The sequence below is a fragment of the Equus przewalskii genome, chromosome 17, assembly GCF_037783145.1.
Source record: "Equus przewalskii isolate Varuska chromosome 17, EquPr2, whole genome shotgun sequence".
In the NCBI taxonomy this organism is placed as follows: Eukaryota; Metazoa; Chordata; class Mammalia; order Perissodactyla; family Equidae; genus Equus; species Equus przewalskii.
The window spans coordinates 77944985-77962553 of NC_091847.1; the positions used below are offsets into that span (position 1 = coordinate 77944985).

A 17569-nucleotide genomic window follows, 5' to 3' on the forward strand; every position below is an offset into this window, starting at 1 on the left:
GGAAAGAGGACCAGAAAATGGACAGCCTAACTTGAAGTGTTGACAGAATAAATGGATGGCCAAGAGGGGAGGAGACGGGGAGGCTAGCATTAGAGAAGCCAGGAGGGGACAGAGTTTTGAAGGTTTCGAGGAGAGGACCGTCAGTAGTTCCAAAGGCGGCAGAGAGATCAAGGAGACTGAGAGTTGAGAAAAGGCATTTAGGAGGCTGAGCTGGGCAATTGGTGACTGGGGGATGCAGGCAGATGGTAAAACGAAACCATCCATTTTATTGAGTAGGACACTGAACCGCAGAGAGGTACTCCCAGGTAAGTCATTTGCAGAAATCAGATCAAACACTGCCTTCCCAAAGGTCAAGTTATATCATCACAAATTAGAGTCTCAGTCACTTGTCCTCAGTCTCTACCACTGGTACTGATGCCAGCCCGGGGAGTCCTGGGGGACCACACTGGCAGAATGACTCTCTTTTTGGAGGTGGTTTCTTACAGGTCTGGTGGCTTCATTCACTGCAGAGTCAGGTGGCCCGACTCTCCTTGTGATGCATCTGTACAGCACTGTGAAGTTTAGGAGGCTGGCACACTATAAATTATTATACCATTAACAATAAATAATGCTCTGCAAGAAACCTGCATTGCAGACATGAGAGCTACAGTGAAAAAGAGATCTACCACGGGGCAAGTCTCATGGAGGGGAGTAGAAAGGATGACTTCATGGGGGCAGGGGGGAAGAAAGAGTTAAATATCTGCATTGTTACTGACATTTCAAAATATACATTTTTTAAGAGTGTTGGGAGAAAAATCTGTCTCTAGGCTGGCTCTTCTAATTCTACTGGGCTGTTCACAAACCTGAGGGATAAATCCTGAAAAAGTGTGACGCCAACAAAATGTAGACGAACTGCGGGAACAGACGCAAGGCCACAGTGGCAGATCAAAGCGAGGCGGCGAGGGGGCAGGCTCAGCTACGCATGATGAGGCACTACCATAATGAAGTTTGTGAGTAAGCAACTCCCTGGGAAACCGCTCCTTTTGATCTGTTAAGAAGGTGTTTACTGTAATCAGGAGAAGGTTTACTTGGCAGGGGGACGAAAAGAGAGGAAGCGAGATAGACAGATTTCGATCTGGTTTTAAGCAATCTTCTTTGCTTTTTCTGGTGTCTAGCCCCTCCTCCTAGGTCCTTTCTTTCTCTGGTTCCCTCAGCCTTCTTAGAAAAGAAAACTTAATTTTAACTGAGGTCTTTGGGGTTTTAATGGGGGTGGGGGAGGAGCAGACGGCAAAGGGATGAACTCAAAGACGTCTTGCTTTAAAAAGCGAATTATGGTTTCGAGCCAAATGAAACTACACAAGTCCTACTTGCTGATACGATGTGAAAAGACAGATGAATGTGTTAAGAAAAAGGCAAATCTCCGTCCTCGTAACTGGGGAGGCTTCCCTGCTTTTAGGGACTTGTGAGCGTTGCGAGGAATGTGTCCATGAAAGAATTGCTTTTCGGCTTTCCCCTCCTGCATTGCAGACTCTTCTTACCACACTGTTTCAGAGAGAAGCGAGGGCCCCTGGAAAGCTAAGAGTTCCTCCCACTGTGGGGGGAGGGACAGTTTCTCTGCTCTGCTAACTCTGAGTGCGTGTCTAAACCTTTCGTACTGTGAACGAATATAATTAAGACTCGCTTTGCCAGACTGCTGGATGGAGTCTTTCTCTGTCCTTTTACCCTCCGATCTCTCTCTACTTCTTCGTTCCCTCCCTCTCCCTCTCACTGTCTCCAGGGACCCTAAGGGGAGTGGCTTTGGCAATAGCTGATTTTGTCCCCAAACTGTGCATCACACATTGTGACATTAGCCATTTATGTCCCCTTATCTAGTTCTAGTCACATTATTACCATGCAAGGACTACATGGAAAGATGGAAGGGTGGGGGCTGCAGGTGGCATTCCATTTCCAGAGGACCAGGTCTGGGGTCTGGGGGCAGAGGACAGGCAAGAACCCTGAGCTTGGAAGCAGCTACTAACTGTGCCCTCAAGTCGTGTCAACAGAAGAATCCTCATCCTTCATTTTCCCGGAAAAATCTCTTAGGGGAAGCCCGAAGAATGTTAAGAAATTGCTTTGACAAGACAAAATCCCTTTCTATCATCCCAGGATCCTGGTAAAGAACACAGGAGCCTGTAGAGGTCCAAGACCAGAAATCAACCCCACACCCTGGCCCTCAGGTGAGTAGGTTGTGGTGGCAGCTGCCACAGAGGAAATTCAAAGAAAGCAACAGCTGGGGCAGGTCATGTCCTGGGTTGCCCCACTCCATGAGTGCCCTTATTTCGGATGAAATTCCTCAGAAAGCAGACACTTTGAAGTCCCTAAGTGACTTAATCCCAACACTTTAATGCCTTTCCCGAGAAAACTTGCTGGGGCTCCATTCCCAGGGACACCCACATCTTTGAGAGCTTTCCTAAGAGGCGTGCTAGGGTCTAATGTCATCTAAAATTAATCTTTTGGTATGCGATGAGGAAAGCATTGAGATTCTTTTTATCTTTCCACATGGATGTCCATTTGTCCCAGCACCATTGGTGGAAACACTTCCATGCCCCCACTGAATTGCTTTGACATTTTTGTCAAAAATTAATTGACCACATAAGCGTGGGTCTATTTGTGATCCTCCATTCCTATCTATTGATCTGTCTGTTTATCCTTATGCCAGTTCCTCATTGCATTGATTACTGTAGCTTTGTAGTGACTTTTGAAGGTAGATAGTATATGTAAGTCCTTGGTTCTCTTTTTCAAAATTGTTTAGCTATTCTAAGCCATTTGCATTTTGTACAAATTTGGAGATCAGCTTTTCAATTTCTATGAAAAAGTCTGGTGACATTATGATTTTGATTGCATTGAATCTATAGGTTTGTTTTTTAAAGATTGGCACCTGAGCTAACATCTGTTGCCATTCTTCTTTTTTTCTTCTTCTTCTCCTCTCCCAAAGCCCCCCGGTACATAGCTGTATATTTTTAGTTGTGGGTCCTTCTAGTTGTGGCATGTGGGATGCCACCTCAGCACAGCCTGAGGAGTGGTGCCATGTCTGCACCCAGGATCTGAGCCGGCGAAACCCTGGGCCACCAAAGCAGAGCATGTGAACTTAACCACTCGGCCACAGGGCCGTCCTAAATGAATCTATAGATTAATTTGAGGAGAAGCGGTATCTTAACAATACTGAGTTTTTCAATCTATAAATTGATGTATCTCCAATTATTTAGGTCTTCTTTAATTTCTCTCAACGATTTAGTAGTTTTCAGTACAGAGGTTTTGCTCACCTTGTGTTATATTTATCTCTAAGTATTTTACGTTTTCTGATGCTATTATAAATGAAATTAATTTTGAAAGTCCAATTGTTTGTTTCTAGTGTATAGAAATATAATTGATTTTTATGTACTGACCTTGTGCTACAAGACTTTACTTATTCCTGATATTGGTAATTTGTGTTTTCTCTTTTTCCCCCTTGTCGATGAAAATAATCCATAACCAATCTATAAATGAAAATTTGGGTGAGTTTATTCTGAGCTGAAATCGGAGGATTATAACCCGGGAGAGTCTTTCCACAAAGGAACAGAGCACTCCAAAGAAGTGGGGGTGTACAGGGTGGTTATATACCCTCAAAGAGTATGTTTCACATATGACTGAAATGTCCCTTTTACAATAGTTACGAGGCTGCTCTGTCAGCACAGCGATTGATGGAAACAGCTGCTTCTCGGTGAACCCACAGGGTGGCAGGTCTGTTGCCTTGAGCTGGGCGGTCACAGATGAGCGCTGCAATCAGTTCCCAGCCTAAGGAAAGATGCTTAATCTTTAAGGAGATGCCAACATTGGGAGGGGGAGGGAAGTTGCACCTTTATCTCAAAATGTCTAAGCAGATATACAATGCGTGCTCAATGGCCACAGTCAGGCCCTTTTGGAAAAAACAAAGTCAGGCCGAATTAGGTTTATACCAAATGACTTCCTCATATACTTCAATATATCCTATTGCTTGCCATTTCAATTTGTCACCCTTAATCAGTTTTATTATGGGACTGTTGATTTTATTGATATTTTCAAGGAATTGTCTTTGCCTTTTCATTTTTTCTATTTTTCTTCTTTCTATTTTGCTGATATCTGCTCTTTATTAATTTCCTTCTTCTGCTCACTGAGGATATATTTTGCCCATCTTTTCCTAGCATCTTAAAGATCATTGAAATCAGATCTTTCTTCTCTTCTAACGTAGCATTTAAAATCTCACGTATCACTCTAAGTGGTACTTTAGCTGCATCACACAACTTTTTGGTATGTCGTATTTTCATTATCATTCAAATAAAAATTATTTATACTTTTCTTGTGGTTTCTTCTTTGATCCATGCGTTGTATAGAAATTTATTCTTATATTTCCAAATATTTATGGCTTTTCTAGATAGCTTATTGTTATTGATTTCTAATGTAAAGTCCTTGTGATCAGAGAACCTATCTATAAGATTTCAATCATTTGAAGTATATTGAGACCTTTTATGAGCCCAGCCTATGGTGTATTCTGGTGAACGTCTCATGTCTCTTGGAAACGGACGTGCATCCTGCAGTTGGTAGGGGTAGTCTTCCACAAAGGTACTGAAGTCAGGATGGTTAACAGTGATCCAGTCTTCTTCATCTTTACTGAATCTTTGGTCTAGTTGTTCTAACAATTACTGAGAAATCATTGTGCATTTGTCTGTCACTCCCTTTAGTTCTATAAGTTTTGGCTTTATGTATTTTGAAGTCAAATTAAGCCCATACACATTTAAAATTGTTGTATCTTCCTGATGAATGAACCCTTTTATTATATATGAAATATTACACTTTATCTCTAAATAATACTCCTTGTCTTGAAGTTTATTGTGTCTCATATTAATATAGCCACTCGAGCTGTCAGTTGAGCAGTATTTGCATGATAGAACTTTTTTCATCATTTTACATTCAACTTATTTGTATTTTTGTGTATTAAAGTGTGTCTTTCGTAGACAGTATAGAGGTAGAGCTTGCTTTTATAAAGAATCGTTTTGTCAATCTCTGGCTTCTAGCGAAGTGCTTAGTCACTTAGATTTAATGTGCATATTGATATGGTTGGACTTAGCTCTACTCACTGGAATTTATTTGTAACCCCCAAATCAGGATCGCGGCTCTTTCACGGTCATTTGCAGACATACTCGGAGAGGCGAGACAGTTGAATCACTTGACATGAACGTTCTCAGCTGAAAGGGGAAAGGAGCTGCTTTGCGTTCTTGTTTCAGCTCTCACACAGTAAACAAGTGGCCTTTTTACAGTATGTGGTGCCACATTTTTGGCTTTTTGCTGTTTAAAATGACCCCAAGTGTAGGACTAAAGTTCTGTGTAGTGTTCTTAAGCACAAGAAGGCTGTAAGAAAAAAATATGTTAAATAAACCTCATTCACGCATGAGTTATAAAGCTGTTGGCTGAGATCAACGTTAACGAATCAACAATGTATATTAAATATTCTGTCTTTAAACAGAAACATACATTAAAGAAAGTTATGTATTGATTGCTTGATGAAAAAGTTGCGACCAGAGGCTCACAGGAAGCTAATCCTCTATTTCTGCTAGGAGCAATGATTCAGTATTCGCTAATTCAGTGTTCACGGCTACTGTATAGAACGTAACTACAGTAAATAACAATAATCCACTATATATATAGAGAGAGTGTGTGTGTGTATATATATAGACACAGGCAAAATACATATGCATAATACATATATGGTGTTTTGTCTGAAAGTACTATATATGCTGATACATATATATATAATTTTAGATTGATCTACATATTTTCTGCTTCTAGAAATCTTCATTTTTCATTTAGATTCACATGTCATTTCTCTTCAGCCAGTAGAACTTTCTTCAGTGTATCTTCCAGTGCAAGTCTGCTGGCAACAAATGCGCTCAGTTTTTATTCATTTTAAAGTGTTTTATTTTAGCTTTTAATTTTGAAAGATATTTTCACTGGGTATAGAATTCTGGGTTAACAGTTTTTGCTTTCCAGTACTTTAACAATGTTGTACTGTTGTCTTCTGGCCTCCATTGTTTCTTTTGAGAAGTCTGAAATTATTCTTACTATTGTTCTCTTGTATGTAATGCACCATTTCTTTTGGCCTGCTTTCAAGATCATGTCATGGTCATCAGATTTTCAGAAGTTTGACTATGATGTACCCTTGTCTGATTTCCTTTGCATTTATCCTGCTTTGAGTTTGTTGAACTTCTTGGATCTGTAAGTTAAGGTCTTTAATCAAATTTGGGAAGTTTTAGGCCATTAATTCCTCAGGCACTTTTTCTGTCCCATTCTCTCTTCTCTCTCTTTGGAACTCCAGTTACACATATGATGAATTTTTTGATATTGTCCCACAGGTCGTTAAGGCTTTTTTTCATTTTTCTTCAAACTTGTTTTTTCCTCTGTTCCTTAGATTGCATCATTTTTTGGATCCACATTCAAGTTTCCCAGCTCTTTTCTTCTGCTATCTCCAATTGTTCTCTTAAGTCCACACTATAATTTTGAAATTTCAGTCATTGTACTTTTGAGCTCTAAATGTTCCCTTTGGCTCTGTTTAATAGTTTCTGTTTCTCATGAGATTTCCATCTGTTCACTTCATTTGCATATATCTCCCTTTAACTCCTTGACCATATTTATTGTGTCTACATCAAAATCTTTGTCTATTTAATTACAAAATTTGGACCATTTTAAGGTTGGTTTCCGGTAAATGCTTTTTTTCTTGGTATAGGTTACTGAGATATAATAAAAAAAATTTGGTCTTCGTCCTCAGTTCCTGGCACAGAGCTCCTAAAACGGTTGGAATCTGGTGAGCGGTAAGAGTGAGATGGCTAATGAGATGACTCTTGCCTGTGGCCTCCTTGAGAGCTCCAGAATAGGGACCCATCACCAGAGAGACAAGCCATGATTACAGGATTGGGACTTTCAGCCCCGCCCTCTGGCCTCTGGGGAATGGAGAGGGCTAGAGATTGAGTTCAATCAACAATAGCCAGTGATTTAATCAGTCATGCCTGTGTAATGAAATCTCCATAAAAAGCCTAAACCATAGGGTTCGGAGAGCTCCTGAGTGGGTGAGCACATGAAAGTGCTGGGAGGGTGGTACATCCAGAGAGCCTGGGGAAACTCTGTGCCCCGACCCCTAATAACTCATCCTGTGTATCTCTTCCACGTAGCTATTTCCATGTTGTACCCTTTACCATAAATTGGTAATAGGAAGTAAAGTGTTTTCCTGAGTACTATAAGTCATTTTGAAGAATGATCCAACTGATTGAGAGCTGGCGAGTCAGAAGTATGGGTGATGCGGACTTGCTGCTGGCATCTGAAGTTGGGGTCGGCTGGTGAGACTGAGCCCCTTAACTGTGGAGTCTGCAGTAACTCCGGATGGTTAGGGTCTGAGAACTGGAGAACTGCTGTGGGAAAAGGCATCATATATTTGGTGTTGGGGAAAAAAAATACCTCATTTGGTGTCACAAAGAACCTGAGAGTCACATTTGCCTGCTTCTTCACGTTTAGTGACTTCACATATTTAGTGAAACTGAACATCATAAATGATATGTTGTAGAGACCCTGGATTCTATTTTCTTCCTCAGGAAAGTGAAATGTGTTCTATAATGCAGTTAATTTGGCTGGACTCACACTCCAAATTCTTTCTTCTTTGTGTAGAACAGCAACTGAAATCTCTGCTCAGTTTTTCGGCTTCTAGATGCTAGTTATTCTTTCTGGATCCCCTTAGGGTGTCCCCTAAAAATGATTGCTTTAGTCTGCAGCCTGGGGACTGGTTAGGTGTTCTCTGTAGATTTGAGGTCTCAGCCTTCAGTCTACAGCCTAGGACCTGGTTAGATGGTCTCATAGATTTAGGGTCTCAGCCCTTAGTCTACAGCCTAGGGCCTGGTTAGATGGTCTCATAGATTTAAGGTCTCAGCCTTCAGTCTAAAGCCTAGGGCCTGGTTAGATGGTCTCATAGATTTAGGGTCTCAGCCCTTAGTCTGCAGCCTACAGCCTGGTTAGATGGTCTCGTAGGTTTAGGGTCTCAGCCTTTAGTCTACAGCCTAGGGTCTGGTTAGGTGTTCTCTGTGGATTTGGGGTCCCAGTCTGTCTGTGGCTCCCTCCCTTCCATGACTTCCCCCTGACTCTGGTTATTCTTCCACCCACAAACCCATAAGGCTGTGGTTTTGTCACCTGAGCCTCTTGTGGATTTCATGGTACTTTGAGACAAAACATTACCAATTTGCTAATCTCATCTTTCATAGTTCCTCTTTCAAGGGAAGACTCCTCTCCAGTTTCCGATTGCATTTGCTCACTCTCCTGAGCCTTCAAAGAGTTGTGTGTGTGTTCAAATATTGTTTTCCAGATTTTGAACTGTTTTTTGTGGGTTGGTTTCACCTCCCCACTCCACCATTACCCGGTTCACTTGCTGATAATCTGAAGATGAGGTATGTTCCCGAAAGGAAAGAAGCAGTTCCATGAATGCACTATGAGTGCCTCCCATACATCCTCTGGTTTCCATTTAACATCTGGGATTAGCTAGTTTGAATTCTGATAACCTGATCAATTGAGGTTTGACAACAATTTAAGGAAAACTGCAGCATACATAGGGGTTGTTCTCAGCCTCAAATAGAATTGGGACACAATAATCTCCTAAATTCCTTAGTAAAAGCTTTATATTTTGTTATTTAGAAAGAACTTTTATAGACACCACCAAACTGTAATCAGAGAAGAAAGGAACTTGGTTAGTGCTACCGATAGTGTGTGGCGTTGCCCATCACTGTACCTGGAAATGACTACGGCTCCTCATGCTCCTTTTGCTCAAAGCCCTTCAGAGACTTCTCAGCTCCAGCGATGACCTACAGTGCCCCACGTGATCTGGCTCCCGTCACCTCTCTCACTTCCCTTCTACGACTCTTTTTTGGTCATCTGCTCCAGCCGTACTGGTCTGATTTCTCTGTAAATACATCAGGCGTGCTCATACCACTGAGCTGCCTCCCTCGCTGTTCCCTCTACCCGGGATTCTCTTCCCCCAGAGAATCTCATTACTAATCCCCTCTTTTTTTTTTCAGCTGTTTGTTTAAAAGTTACATTCTGAGGGCATCCTTTAATTTCCATTCCATCTAAAATTACAACTTCACCCACCCCACCAAAAAACTCCCTTTAACCCTGCTTGCTTTATGATCTCTCTAACATGGCATAGAGTACATTTACTAGAATGTAAACCCCACACAGGTGGCAATTTGTCTCTTTTGCATTCATTATTCTATCTCTAGACCCTAAAATGACACCGTGCCCAGAGTAGCTGCTAAATAAGTGTGTTGAATGAATAAATAGGTGACACTCCCCTGATCTTCTCTGGAATTCTGTTAAACATTCACCATCAAGAACTGACTTTCTTGGGTGACTGACATGCACACAGGCAGCGTTTGGTTTTCTGGAAGTTCCGGAGCCTCACATTTGTCTTTTCAATTCAGTTCCTACAAAGGGAAATGTGACTTTCTGTTACGCCATGGGGGGTTGTACATTATTATTACAAGACAAATACTATTATTACGAATGCCACTGAAACCCAAAATTTAGTCCAATGAAAATATCTCTATGCTCTGCCCAATGGCCCGTGGTAATAGCACTTTGTTGGTGTTGTTATCCTGAAATGTTTTCATATATATTATGTATGTATGTGAGAGAGATATACAATCGCAGTACAATCAGTGTTCTTTAAGCAGTCCTATGGCTGGTGATGATGAAAACACCTAGCACCTGACTCTGTGACATAATGCAAACTGGAAAGGAAACGTAACACAGCGGCTTTCGCTAGTGTAGCCCAAATAAAGAGTAAAATATGATTCTCCTAAAAGAAATTACAAGGAGTTATAATTGGCCCAACTCCCCAGGTAATAAGCAAAACCTAAAGGGGAAAGGTCAGTGGGGAAGAGAACTGGCTTCCAGGAGAGTGCGTTCCTGCCTGGGGCTGCGCCTGGCGGCTTTGACGGACCACCTCGACCACCTTGTCTTGATGGAAGGCGGCTCCCGCTGTGTTTGTGTGTCCAGTCCTTGCCCTTAGGGAAATGACCTAGAAGCACAGGCAATGAGATTGGGAAGATGTTGATTACAGTAAATTCCAGCCCAGTGAGAGATCTTGTGCCTTCCTTCAAGTTCCTCATGGTGGGATTTGACCCGTAATATTTTCACGGATAGCCATAACTGAGCATCAAGGGGATATGTGACTTGCACAGCTGGACTAGTTCTCTCCGATCATCTAATCCTTGACAGGGAAAATTCCTCTTTCATTTTCTAATACTCAAATGCCCCCAGGCAAGACAACCTCCCCTCCCACCACCAACCCCCCAACCTCCAGCCCCAGTAAAGGTTTCCTGGGCCCTGAGGGTCCCTCTGCCCACTGTGGTTGCCAGCTCCTGAGCTGTGGAAAAACGTTATTAACGTGGTGTCTCACCTGGGTCACATAAAAATGTCCCTCTACTTGCTGTGTCTGGGAGTATGAGCATGGGCTACAGGATTCTTTCTTGTCTCCTTGTCCATCAATTCACGCAGCATTTGTGATTTTAGTAAAGGGATTTAGCCAAACCATAAGTCCTAAACTGGTCAATAGAAATAGTGACAAATTAAGGATTAACCACACGCATTTAAGTCCAAGATCTGCAAGTTGCCCGCCTCAGTTCCCACCTTGATGCTCAATATTCCAACATTTGGTCTCTCCGACTAAGCCTTCTTGATCATCGCTCAAATGCTACCCGCTCCTCAAAGCACTGTCCTCAATGTTTACTCCCATCCGTCTAGAGGGATTAATTTCTTTCACATTATTCCTTACGCTGCTCCTTAGTTACTTAAACATCCCACTCTAACTTTAAGCAACTGTGTTATAATACATTTCAAATGAAACTAAACACATCTTTATTGTACAAACTACATAATAGCCAAAAAAAGAAAAAAGTATTATTTCTGACACTCAGAGATAACTACAGGTAATTTTTGGAAATATTTCATATATTTATATATTCCTATATCATATATATATTCCTATATCGTATATATATGCATATATATGAAATACTAGTGATATATATGAGTATTGATGATAAGAAATTATATATATCACTGTGCATATTTTAACCTACTTAAAAAAGTAATATGTAATACCATCTTTACCTTCAATTAAATAACCATTTTTTCATAATTTTAATGTCTTCTTAGAGGGGTGGCATCTGTGATTTAGAGCACTGCCTCTGAACCCAGACCACCTGGGTTCAAGTCCTGGTTCCACCACTTCCTAGCTGCACGACCCTAACCTCGGTGTAACTCACTTTCCTCATTTCTAAAATGGAAATAACAGAAGTACCCTCCTCATGAGGTTCCTGCGTCGATTACATCAATTAATATGTGCAAACATTTAGAGCTCTGCCTGGCGCATAGTAAGCACTATGGAGGCATCTGTTTGCATCATCCTCATCATCATTCTTCCATCTGGGGATGTGCTAGTCTGCTAGGGCTGCCATAACAGAATACCACAGGCTGGGCAGTTTAGACAACAGAAATTTATTTTCTCACAGTTCTGAAGGTGGAAGTCCAAGATCAAGGTGCTGGCAGGGTTGGTTTCTGGCCGGGCCTCGCTCCTTGGCTTGCAGACAGCTGCCTGCTTGCTGTGTCCTCACATGGCCTTCTCTCTGTGCGTGCACACTCCGGGTATCTCTTCTTCTTCTTAGAAGGACACCAGTCCTACTGGATTAGGGCCCCACCCTAATGACCCCCCTTAACCTTAATTACCTCCTTATAGGCCCTGCCTCCAAACACAGGCACATTGGGGGTTAGGGATTCAACCTCTGAGTTTTGGGGGGACACAACTCAGTCTGTAGCAGGACATGTATGCTAATTTAGTTATTGTTAGACATTTAGGTTGATTTCTGGTTCTTACTACAAAGATGTTCATGCCTCAGTGAACACTATCCATTATTATTTCCTTAATGTAAATTCATATAAATTGGAATATCAAAGAGTATGTGGAATAGTAAAGCTTTTGAGACATATTTCAAAATTGCCCTCCAGAAAGGTTATAGCAATTTACATGTCCACTTGCCGTATAAGACTTATTTTGTTTTCAGATATCATTCAAGCCTGGTTACTCCCCACCATCCCTGCACCTTCAGCTGCCTTTTCCCCCAACACACACGCAGTTGTCCTCCTGGAAATAGAAGAGAGGGCAAGTTGGGAAAAGTACATGTCAGCCTCCCCACGTCAACAAACCTCAGCAACTGAAATGAGAAGTGCGGTAACAGAGAACACCAGGACCACAGCGGGCCAAAACAGAAGAGGAATTCGAAATTTAGACCGAAAAATTAAAACACACATGTAAACAAAACGTCAGCCCAATACCCCACGTGCATAGGAAAAAAAAAATCTTCAAAGGAACATAAAATTAAGCAAATCAAGTTGAAAGAGAAAGCGAAAACTGAAAATTCAGATTTCACAAAAGTTAAGTAATTTTTTAATGATAAAGTAATTTAAAACAGAACTTAAAAACCTTACTATGGGGGCCGGCCCTGTGGTTGAAAGGTTGAGTTCGCGTACTCCGCTGCGGCGGCCCAGGGTTTCGCCAGTTCAGATCCTGGGTGTGGACATGGCACGGCTCATCAGGCCATGCTGAGGCGGCGTCCCACATGCCATAACTAGAAGGACCTGCAACTAAGATATACAACTATGTACGGGGGTGATTTGGGGAGAAAAAGCAGAAATAAAACCCAAAAACCTTACTATGAGTATGTTCAAACATACAGAGAAGTAAAAAGAATATTGCAATAAACTTTAACATAAAACATATTTTACAAAATAGTTAATATTTACATAAGTTTTTTCTTAATAATTTGAAGGTTGATACTTCACTGCTAGATACTACTGTATGAATCTCCCCAAATCAGGACTCTCTCCTAAACATTACTGAAACATTACCACACCTTAACAAAGTTAGCAGTAGTGCCCTGATAGAACCTGCTACCAAGCTCATATTTAGATTTCTCTAATTTGCCCCAAAATACCCTTTATAGCTGTTTTCTTTAAACCAGGATCTAATCAAGCAGCAGGCATTGCCTTTGATTGTTATATCTCTAAATCCTGTTCACCATTAACAGGTAATTTGGGACGCGATACGCTGGCGCCATGTGAATGTCCAGTTCCTTATTGAACTTTTCACCTGATGGGTTTAGCATCTAGTGTGATTTGATTGAATTAACTTATGCCATTAGGGGACACAAAGTGGAATTATTTTTCATTTAGAGTTGCTTCATTTATTAGCTCGAAATTCTGTGTAAAGAAGAACTTGCCCTCATTAACTCGTTATCCAGAACTTCCCAACACGTGCTTTATTCTTTGTCTTTTGTTAACCGTTTTTATATCAAGAAGTCAATGTGAAAGTCACTTCCAGTGCTGGTCAATGCCATTATTTTCCCCTATTTTTTTAGTGTCATCATAGACATACAAATTTTTTATTTCAATTTTAGTTTATCTTTTTTTTTATCCTCAAATTGTCACAGACATTGCCAGTGGGAGCTCTTTCAAGCTGTCTTCGATGTCCTTTGACAAGACCTAATTATTCTTTCACTCTTTTCTTGCTTCTTCACACAGAAGGATGTTCTGGGTTCACCTGCTTAACATCAGTTTAGTTTTTATTGTTTTCCTTCCACTCTTTTTCATCTTTATATTATCCAAGAAACGTGAAATAGAGAAGCAAATAAGTGATTGTAACCTAGTGTCTTGATCTTAGTTTGGGTTTTCCCAAAAGCAAATCCTGAGACAATGACATCAGAACAGGTAAATTATTTGGGAATTGATCCCAGGAAGCCAAAGAGAGGGGATGGGGAAAGTGGGGTATGAAAGGAGAAAAAGCAAAACACACGTGTGTTAGTGACCTGGTTACCACTGGGGGCAACGGCTCACCCTCAGGGGCCTGAATCGTGTAGGACAGATCCTTCATTTCTTCAGAGCAGTCCACTGAGGAAATGGGAAGCTGAGATATTTATCAGTGGAATTTTCTCCTTGGTTGAGGGCTCCCCTGGGAACATTAACTCTTGAGCTGGAGAAAGCCCTGAGGTGGAGAAGCAGAACTCAAGTGCTCAAGGAAGAGGTCATCAGAGTGCTAAGGTTACGGAGGAGCCATAAGAAGGTGTGGGCAAGGCGTTGAGAGCCCCTACTCTACTGGGAGAGAAAGTTGGTGGATCCTTGACTGTAAATGTTCTGTTCCTTACCTTTGTTTCTTGACCCCTGGTCTCTGCCACCTTGAATGCCAACTAAGTCTGGATCCAGAAGTGTCCAAGTGGGCAGTTTTCTCTGTTTCTTCTGCTTCCTAAAAGCTGTCTATGGTGTTCTATGCCCAATGAAAGGCCATATTTAGCTTAGATTGCTCCCCAAGCTTCACAGCCACATTTCCAAGTGTCTGCTGGGTACATCCAGTTGGATGTCCCACAGATTTCTCAAATGCATCATGTCCCAAACTGAAGTCATCTTCCTCCAAGACCTGCTCCCTCCCTACTGGCAGTGTGAATGGCACTGTCCACGCCAGAAGCCACGTGTCACCTCTGATGCTGTACACCCACCACAAGCAGTCAGTTGTCTTTTTTGTTCCAAGTGCTTTTCAAGCCCATCTGTCTCTTCATTGCCACTGCCTCTATTCTGTGTCTAGACACCGTCTTCTCTTGCCTTGGTTACTGTGGCAGTATCCAAACTAATTCTTCAGTGTTGCCTGCCTCTAATCCCTTCTCCACACTGAGGCCAGGGGAGCTCTCTAAAATGCTGCAGGAGCCGCTGATCCTGACACTGTTTTGCAGAATCCTTTGTTGATTTCTGTTTGCCTAAAGTACAAAGTTAAGTCTTTACAGTGGTTGAAATGCTCTTTTGATCTAGCTGTTGTTTTCACCTCTCTGCCTCGTAACCCATCACCACCACTGACTCCAAGTCCCCACCCACCCACACACTCACACACAGACCTTGAGCACCCTACTCTGGCCGTGGGGCTTCCCTGGTCCTGCAATGCACCATTCTCATTCTCTCTCTCCTCTCCCCACCTCCCGAATACCCTCTCGGCCTGGAGCACTCACCCAGCACTTCTTCACCGAAGACGACGCCTACCCTCCTTCATGTCTCAGAATACACATCCTTGAGGCGTCTGCTATATGCTCTCGACTACCATATACTTCTTGTAACTTCCCTTTGCCTCAGTTTCCACATCTATAAATTGAATATAATAATAGTGTCCACTTTGTGTGACGGTAGAGACTTAAAAGACTTAATATATGCAAAGTACTTAGTAAGCACTCAATAAATATCAGCTGTTAATATTGTTGTTTATAGTAAGTATCATACCAAATTATAACTGCGTATTTAATCGTCTGTCTCCCATCTTGACAGAAAGTTCCATGAGGGCAGCAGTCTTCTGTCCGTCTTGTTCACAACTATGTCTCCAGCACTGTCCTCATTGTCACAAGGCAGGAACTCAATAAGTATTCCTTGTAGAGATAAGTGGACGGAACAGGGAGCTGGCATCAGAAGCAGGGTCACTTCCTGGGGTTGGAGGGACAGTGGAGCAGCGGACGCATGCGTAAACGACCCTTGTGCTGGGAGAGGGGGCACTCGGGGTGCAGGCTCAGCCTTCCAGGGACAGTCTGCAGCAAGGACTGAGGCAGGGGAACTCTGAGTGATCTTATTTAATCCTCACAATGGCCGTGTAAAGACGATGGTTTTACTGAGGAGGAATCTGGGTGGCAGAAGGGTTACAGGACTGGTCTGAAGTCCAAGGTGAGGGACAGAGTGAAGCCGTCTGTCCTACCTCTCAGCTCACCCTCCTTCCCTAGCTGTGCTCGCTGAAACTCTTGTGCTGCAGGAAGTTCATAAATGTTAGTGCAAGAATTGGGGGACATAAGTAAATTTGGAGAAGGCAGGATTGCAGAAGTGGCTGCTGTTATTGCCAATGTGCTCTTGGGCTGCTCAGAGCCTGCTGGGGCCAGTGTGAACAGGCTCTCCAAGAAGAGGAAGCCCACGCCCCCTGCTCCTCCACCAGAGAGCCCTAGCTTCCTGGAGCTTTCCTGGGAAACACTGCCATGGCCCTTGCTCAGCCCTCTGCCCGTGTCGCCTACCTCCCTTCTAACTTCAAGAGTCGGCCATTTCTGGTCCTTGAAGTTTTAAGCTTAGTAACCAGGATTCAATGGTGAAAACGTAATCTCTGTTTAATACTCATTTGATTCAACCATTATTTGTTGAAGACATAGGATGTGCTTAGCCTAGTGTTAGATGCTGCACAATGCCGCAGACCATTAAGAGGTTCCTGTTCTTGTGACAGTATTGCTACTGAGAGAAGTAACACAAACAATGACAATGACAGCCCAGTCTTACCACGTCCTGCTGTGTTTGTTCCGAAGTGCATTCATAGCTTGCATCTTACTCGCTGATAACCGCACGGATGCAGGAGGTGCTCTTAGCCCCACGGAGCAGGCGAGCACATGATCCTAGGGAGTCAGGTGAACGCTCCGTCCATTGCGCTGTTTATCTTCAGGTTTCCCTCAGCTCAGGGTCTGTTCTCCCCACCTACTTCATGATGCTGTGTCATTCTCAACCTCCCAACATGGTAGATTTTGTTTTTTCACATACATCTGGCCCTCCCTATCCAGAAGGTTCCACATCTGCTGATTCAACCAAGTGCGGATTGAAAGGCCTACGCTGCTTGCATCTGTACTGAACATGTGCAGACGTTTTTTCTTTGTCTTTATTCCCTAAACAATACAGTATAACAACTATTTACATAGCATTTACATTGTATTGGGTGTGATAAGTCATCTAGAGATGACAAAGTATGTATATGGGAGGACGTGCATACGTTATGTGCAAATACTATGCCATTTTAAGTAAGGGACTTGAGTATCTATGGATTTTGGTATCCACGGGGGTTCTGGAACCAATTCCCCATGGCTACCAAGGGACAACTGTACACATCTAAAACAATGGAAAGTGTATTACAATACTTTATTAACGGTGGAAGTGGAATGGAGCCTGGCGATTTCTTTAAGGCAATCTCTTCATTTTATGGTTGAAGAAACTGAGGTACAAGAAGGCTCAATATTCCACCTACGGTGCCCCCGTGAGCTTGTAGCAGAGCTGTAAGAAACGCTCTCCACTATCCGCTACCCACTAGCCAAATCATCGCAATTTTTCATTTTCTCTCTGTTTTATGAAACGTACATTTGTTTTATGCCTGCCTTAATGTTGGGCCTGAAAGCCCTGCACAGGCACGTTTGTTCCCATCCTTGCTGTCCTGGGTGGCTTTTGTTTACTCCTCTACCGTTTGGGGAGATTTGGACAGAACTAGGAAAAACGTTAAGTCTTCAGATTGGCGGTGACCTTTAAGACCCATAAAAGATTAATCACCAAGGGAACCTATAACTTTGCGTGATCAAAGCAAAAATTCTATTTTTATGGCTGCCTGTGTTTTATCCTCTATAAATTTTATAGTAATGATTAGGCTCAAAGTATGAACATAATTTACATACATCAAAATGTCTCA

General features: G+C 42.3%; 1 long non-coding RNA gene across 2 annotated transcripts in view; it reads left to right on the plus strand.

The window, feature by feature from the left end:
- Positions 1-857: 857 nt before the first annotated feature.
- Positions 858-17569, plus strand: part of LOC139076853 (uncharacterized) — a 55553-nt gene continuing 38841 nt past the window's right edge. For both annotated transcript variants that reach the window (XR_011528870.1, XR_011528869.1), the window contains exons 1-2: positions 858-989; positions 2125-2195. This is a non-coding gene — a long non-coding RNA (uncharacterized lncRNA). The remainder of the gene's footprint in view (positions 990-2124; positions 2196-17569) is intronic.